Source organism: Pseudopipra pipra, chromosome 3 (assembly GCF_036250125.1).
Source record: "Pseudopipra pipra isolate bDixPip1 chromosome 3, bDixPip1.hap1, whole genome shotgun sequence".
In the NCBI taxonomy this organism is placed as follows: domain Eukaryota; kingdom Metazoa; phylum Chordata; class Aves; order Passeriformes; family Pipridae; genus Pseudopipra; species Pseudopipra pipra.
In genome coordinates, this window is record NC_087551.1 from 19,809,614 (window position 1) to 19,815,949 (window position 6,336).

Genomic DNA, 6,336 nt, shown 5'->3' on the forward strand with positions numbered 1-6,336 from the left:
GGAGGCACGGGGTCTGCGGTCTCCTTGGAGGCACTTCAGAAAGTGAAGGGTTTACAAGGACCGCTATGAAAAAAAGTCCGGTAGACATTCGAAAGCTTATCTGACCTTTGTCTAGTCCATGTTTTAGCACAACTATTCTGATGCCCTTGCTAGTTTCTACTGAGCTGGTGTAAGAGGATAAGGAGCAGGAGCTTACTTTTGCACTTTTACGTAACTCATACAGGCTCAAAATCACAATTTTTGGTTTTGTTTTGTTTTTTTTTTTTTTTCCCTAGTGCTGTGCAGATTAACCACCTGCCTTAGTACTTTGAGGTCTGCGGCAGTGGAACAAGGATGACCAGTCATAAACTCCACTATTGCCATTTCACTAGCCAGGTGCAGGGCGACCCAGGGGTGAGCAGCAAGTTTACAGATTAGTTTTGCAGTTCATCACAAAGTATTTTGGCAAGCCGTAGAGCAGCACCTGTTAGTTCTTAAAAATGTAATGAAACCTTAGCCTCTTGAGGTAGCATGTTATTACCTTCAGAATGGCCTGTGGGTTAAGTAGATGAAACATCAGTGTGTGTGCAGTATGAGGAGCATGCTGTGCTTGTATTTCTTTTCAAATTACTGTCCTGACTACTATTTTCCTATATATTTAGGCCATGAAATCCTAGGGCACTGGTTAAACATAGACTGACAAATGGCATGTTATGATGCTCCTTTAGAATGTATGCAGCTGTGTTTTTAATATATCTAAAAGCATTCTGCAGTGGGGCCAAGAAGTAAAGAGAAGGAAAAATAGTCTGATAGTTGAGGAAATGAACAAATTGCATGGTGGGAAGGGATGAAAGATATATCTAAAGTTTTCTACAGTGTCAGTTTCCCAATTAAAGAACACAAAATTTCAGCAAAGTAGTGCTACCATGAACAAGTTACTATTGCCAGTGCTTAGCAACTGAGACACACCTTACTTTTCCTTTGACTTGCAGTATACAAAAATAATTGTGATATTTGAGATTTTAAGGCTATATTTTTATTTTTAATTAGCTTAGAAGGAAAGTTTAGTTATTATTGTTGGACATATTCACTCCTTTATTATGCTTATTTATAATATTTTATCTTACAATCTTTCATGGCATCGTAATTTTTGAGGGCTGTTATATATGAAGAGTTACTGAACAAAGGTACCTCAGTGATGTGTGGCTTTGGACAAACTCTTCTGCACAGTTATGGCAACAAACCATGATCAAGCCTTTTTAAAGCTTGTGGATTATCATTCCCTGCCTCTGAGTTACAAGATTGGAGGTACAAGATTTCTTTGTGCCAACACATAAAGCTTGATGCCAAAGGATAAAATATCACACCATGCATAAGTGGTACTCAAGGTTTGGAGGATTTTGTGTGTTGGGTTTCTGAAAAGAGAAACAGTCAAGGCATAAGATTTATTCTTTTTTTTTTTCTTTTTTTTTTTTTTTTTTTCTGTCAGAAAACAAAGGGCTAACTTTGTCTTTCCCTGAGTGGAGAGGACTCTGGGGCTGGCTTCAGGAGAAACACTAAAATTTCAAAAAAACTAAAGAAACAAAATAGACAACTACATAGAAACTTGTGAGAGAATAGGAGCTCTCAAAAAACATAAACAGAAAAGAGCTGTAATACTATTCGGATGACAACAAATTTACTTGTTATTTATACCCAAGGAAAATATTTTCTTGGGACGTTTTTGAAGTATATTAATTATATTGAATGTTAATGACATTAAATAACATTTAATGATTAATGAATTTTAATTACATTTAAAAAAAAACCACCAAAAAACCAACAAAACAAACAGAAAAACAACCCCATGGCAAAAACCCCTTAGTACTATGATAGGTCTGAATCAAGTGCTCAGAAATGGCCAGTAGATCATTCTATTGTTTCTAGGAGTTTTCTGTTGTTAGAGGAATAAGAGTTCCCTTCCCTGCCAGTTTTGCCTTCTACCTAAAGAAGTAGGGGAAGGAGGAAACATGCTTGGGGTAAGAACTAGAAAAACATTATAACCGTTTTTCTGGGCCAAATCTGTGAAGCCTATGAAGCAAAGAGATGTAATCCATGAAAAACATGGCTGCTGCTAAAACCTAGCCTTATTAACTGAAAGGACTATTCTGAATGAATTGCCAGTATGTTAATAACTGTAGAAAATTATAGGCAATATGGAAATACCTTGCAAATTTTGTTAAACTAACATATGCTTAAGTTCTCATGCTTATGGTGTTTTACAAGTCTTTCACTGCTGACATGTAACATCTTCAAAAGGAATTTATTAGATTTCACAACATTAATAAAATGTGATTCCACACCCTGAAAAACATATTCTGTTGTAATTGCTTCTCTTTTTATTTTTTTTTCCTGGGCTTAATGAAATAAATGACTTAAATTGACTTAAATGTGAAATAAATATTGAAATGTAAATAACTGGCGATATTTAAGTTTTCTAAAGAAAGTAAAGGTTAAGTGTGTGCTGTGTTTTGTTCCTTGGGATAGGCCCTTGCTCAAAGTGCTTGCTGACTGGGTTCTGTTCTTTCACACTTCCTCTATTCAGAAAAAAACCTGAGAAGACTTTAATTTACTTGCGACCATTTTGATACTTTTTCCCATTTAAAATGGCTTTGCACTTAAAAATTGACTCTAGCTGAAAGCAGTATGTTGCAAAGTGATTTTTATGTTCAGCATGTGTACGTATATAACATCCAGAAATGCTGCTACAACTGTATATGCAGAACTAAGGCTCTTGCACCCCATACTGAAAAATAGTTTGTAGGTATTGTACACTTACTGTTCTTTTTTATAGTAGGTGAGTTAATCCACAGGTGCTTCACTGATGATTACAAAGAAGTATATCTGATTTCTAATTGATTATATTATTATATATTTAGGTGATTTTGACAGAAGTAGGGATTTTGATATGGATTTGGGGATAAAAATACTGAGTATTTGAAACTTTCCACCCCCCCCTTTATTTCTTTCTCAGCATGATGACGTTATCATCACCGTGTCAGAAGATCACATAATTGAATGAAGCTATCCCATACTTGTATTCTTCATTATTACGGCTTTAAAATTAAGTCTTGAATTTCTTTGACTCTTTTGTAGTTTTCTTCCCTCTCCTACCTTTCTCCCAGTGTTTTACAGGCTCAAGGGTCTGTTCCTTATTTTTAAGACCATCATGCCAGTTCCTGTGGTCTGATAAAAGTTAAAAACTATTCTCTAATTTTCAGGTGGTTTCACTCATTGGAACTCAGTGGCAGTGCTTTGACATAGAATTTACTTGACATGGGGTTATTTTAGGTCCCCCCTTTCAGAGTACATCTTGGCATAGTTTATTGTAAAAAGTTCTTGTAAAGAGCTCTGCACAACTGCCACAGGAGAGGTAGGAAGTGCCACATTCAGGCACAGAACCCAGTTGTCCATTTATCATGCTAAACTACTCCTATCCTTACCAAGCCAACCAAAAATGTGTTTCCATTCATACTTTTTAATTTAACAAAAAAATTGAGTCTTTAGCAAATGATCAATGTTCAAAATATGTAGCTTTGAAAAGTTGTTTTCCTATCCAGCAAGAAGTATGTTTTGGTACTGTTTTGTCTTGTTCCTTATGAGAAAAAAAAAAAAAAAAGCCCCCTGGCTAGGCTGTATGCAGAATATTGTGCATCTCAGCTATGATTTACTGTGCAGTTGGGTAAGGGAAATCAGTCCACCAGAGAAAAGCAAGTTGCGTTCTGCATCTGAATACTGTCTGGCACTATGGGATATCGACCCAATGTTTCTAGTTACCAGAACAAGGTAAACAAGTAATAAATAAACAGATCATATTCTTTTTGGCCCAAGTGAAAATCATTATTTAGGGTCTTGTGAGATAATTTTGCTAGGAGGAGCCAGATATTTACTTCATGCCATACAATTTGTTTAAAGAAGGCTCTGTCCCAGGGACACAGGAGGCAGTTCCCTTCTTCAGAAATCAGAGCCTGCACCTAGCCAACACCCTGCCAGAACAAATCCAGGCTTGGCTACGTTACTTGTGCATGTGTGTTTCTTCTGCTTGTTCTTTGCAGCAGGTTTGCTATTTCTGACTCATTTGGATGTCCACTCAGCCGCTGCATCTGCAGGCATCCCCAGGCAAGCTCCTTGGCTTGTCTTGTTCAGCTTATAGCCTGCTGAAGCCTGGAGGGATATTCCTCAACCAGGATTCCCCAAGGAATCTCACAGACATGCTTGGGGCTTACCAAAATCATATTAACAATACTCTCAGCAAATAGAGAAGCTGCTTTCTGTTATTATGTGGACTAGTGGTGTCTGCCTTTTATTTAATGTTGGTGATTAGAGCTACAGCTGCTAACTGGTGTGACTGGTTTTACATGGGTTTGACAGTTGCTAGCAGAGCTGCATTATGTACCAGTCAATATTTCAAAGATTCTTTTCCTGGGTAGTGAACTCACCTGGGTGTGGGAGATTGAGTTCAGGACTTTTGCAGAAGATTAAAATGCTGTGGAAGTGTTTGGCTCCAGTGGAGGTTTGTGGGAATATGTTGGTACCGGGACCACAATATTATTAGAGTGTTCAGTAAAATTTTTGGACTGGGAATGAAAGATGTCTCATCGATTTAATATGTTTATCTGGTAAGTTTGTTACATCTCGTGATTTTGTTGTGTTTTTTGGTATTTCTCTTGAGGACCAGTATTCTTGCGTATATGTTATTGAATACAAATCTCAGGTTCTTGTTGCTTTAAGAGGACATAAGCACTATGAATGGAGAAAAAAGTCTATGAAAACAGAAACCTTAAAATCCAGACATGCATGAAAAAACTCCCAAGATTCATATTTTAAAACTCTTACAATTTTTACTGGTTTTTTTTTAAGTTCTGATTTATGAAATAGAAATTCTTGAAATTAATAGGAGCACTCTAGTGAGATTACAGCACTGGAATTCATAAATGAGGGTGACCAGAGCTGTGCTGCCCCATTCTGACTTCATGTATATGTGAATTGAGCATATTAAATACATCACACTCTCAAATAACATAGCTGTGCTAACAAGCTCTCTCGTTTTCTCCATAGAAATGCAATCTATCCAACCAAAGTATTTGTGCCAATGTGGAGTACTTTTGCCAGTATAAATTGGAAGTCTGAAAGAGGGCTTTGCTCATATAAATATATTGGCAAGACTTAATACAGTCACAACAAAATGTAAATTTGCTTTCCAAATGCTAAAATCTGGTATTGGTCACATTACTGTCAGTCTAGAGTAATTCTCTGGTTGACCCAAAGGTAACTTGAATGCAACCAAAGAGTCTTTTGGACTCACAGTCGTGTAATGCCACTGCAACATGGAAATGGCAGAAGCTACCTTTTTTAATCTGCAAGTGATAATTATCTGTATTCACATTGGTTTTGGTTAATTTACCTCTTCTGAGCCTGAGCAGGTCAAATTTATATTGACACTAGAAATGTGTAATACAGAACTCCCTGACAGAACTATTTGTTGTTTTCTTCTTACTTTCATACCAATTGGACTTTGTTTCTATGGCTTCCACATTTTGGCATTTATTTGTCAAGACTGGGGTGTAGGAGCAAGCATTTTTTTTGTTGTGCCGATTTACATGATGCCATAAAGCAGTGTTTTTCCTTTTTTCAACACTTATTAGCTCAGCTCCTCAGCTGTGCAACGCCACACCCTGGGGTGAAACTTATAGAGGGATAATTCTGAAAGGTTTATATTGGCCTGAATTTAAAGCATTTCATTTGGGAAAATTAATATTTTGTTCACATTTCCAGTACAATATTGTGACCTTTGGAAAACTGGAAATCAGAGGGTGTCCTAGAGAAATATAGTACCATTTTCAGACAGTGCATTAATGGAAATGCCATTTCTTTAAATTGAATGCACTGTATTTTAAATTACTTTAGTGTCCCTACACCAAATTCTTCCAAAACAGTATGAAGCTTGTCTATACATGAACACGTATATAATATTAATATTAAGGTAAGATGAACAGTGCAATACAGTACTCCAAGTTTTTAAGGTAACATTTATGGTGCCTTAGAATAAAACACTGTGGTGTGTCATTTTCATCATAGATCGGAGGTGGTAGAAGGACATGCAATATGCATCAATACACTTTTCCTACATATGGCTTTATGCTTGAATATAAGAGCAGTGTGCAGAGTGACTATCATATATACATTTGTTATGTTTTAACTATTTTTGTCAAATTAAATATGTCCCAAAAGAGTAGTTCTGTAACCCCTGATAACAAGTTCCGGGTGTACTATTTTTTGGTGTGCTGAGGGTAAAATCTATGGTCAGTCCTAACTGTT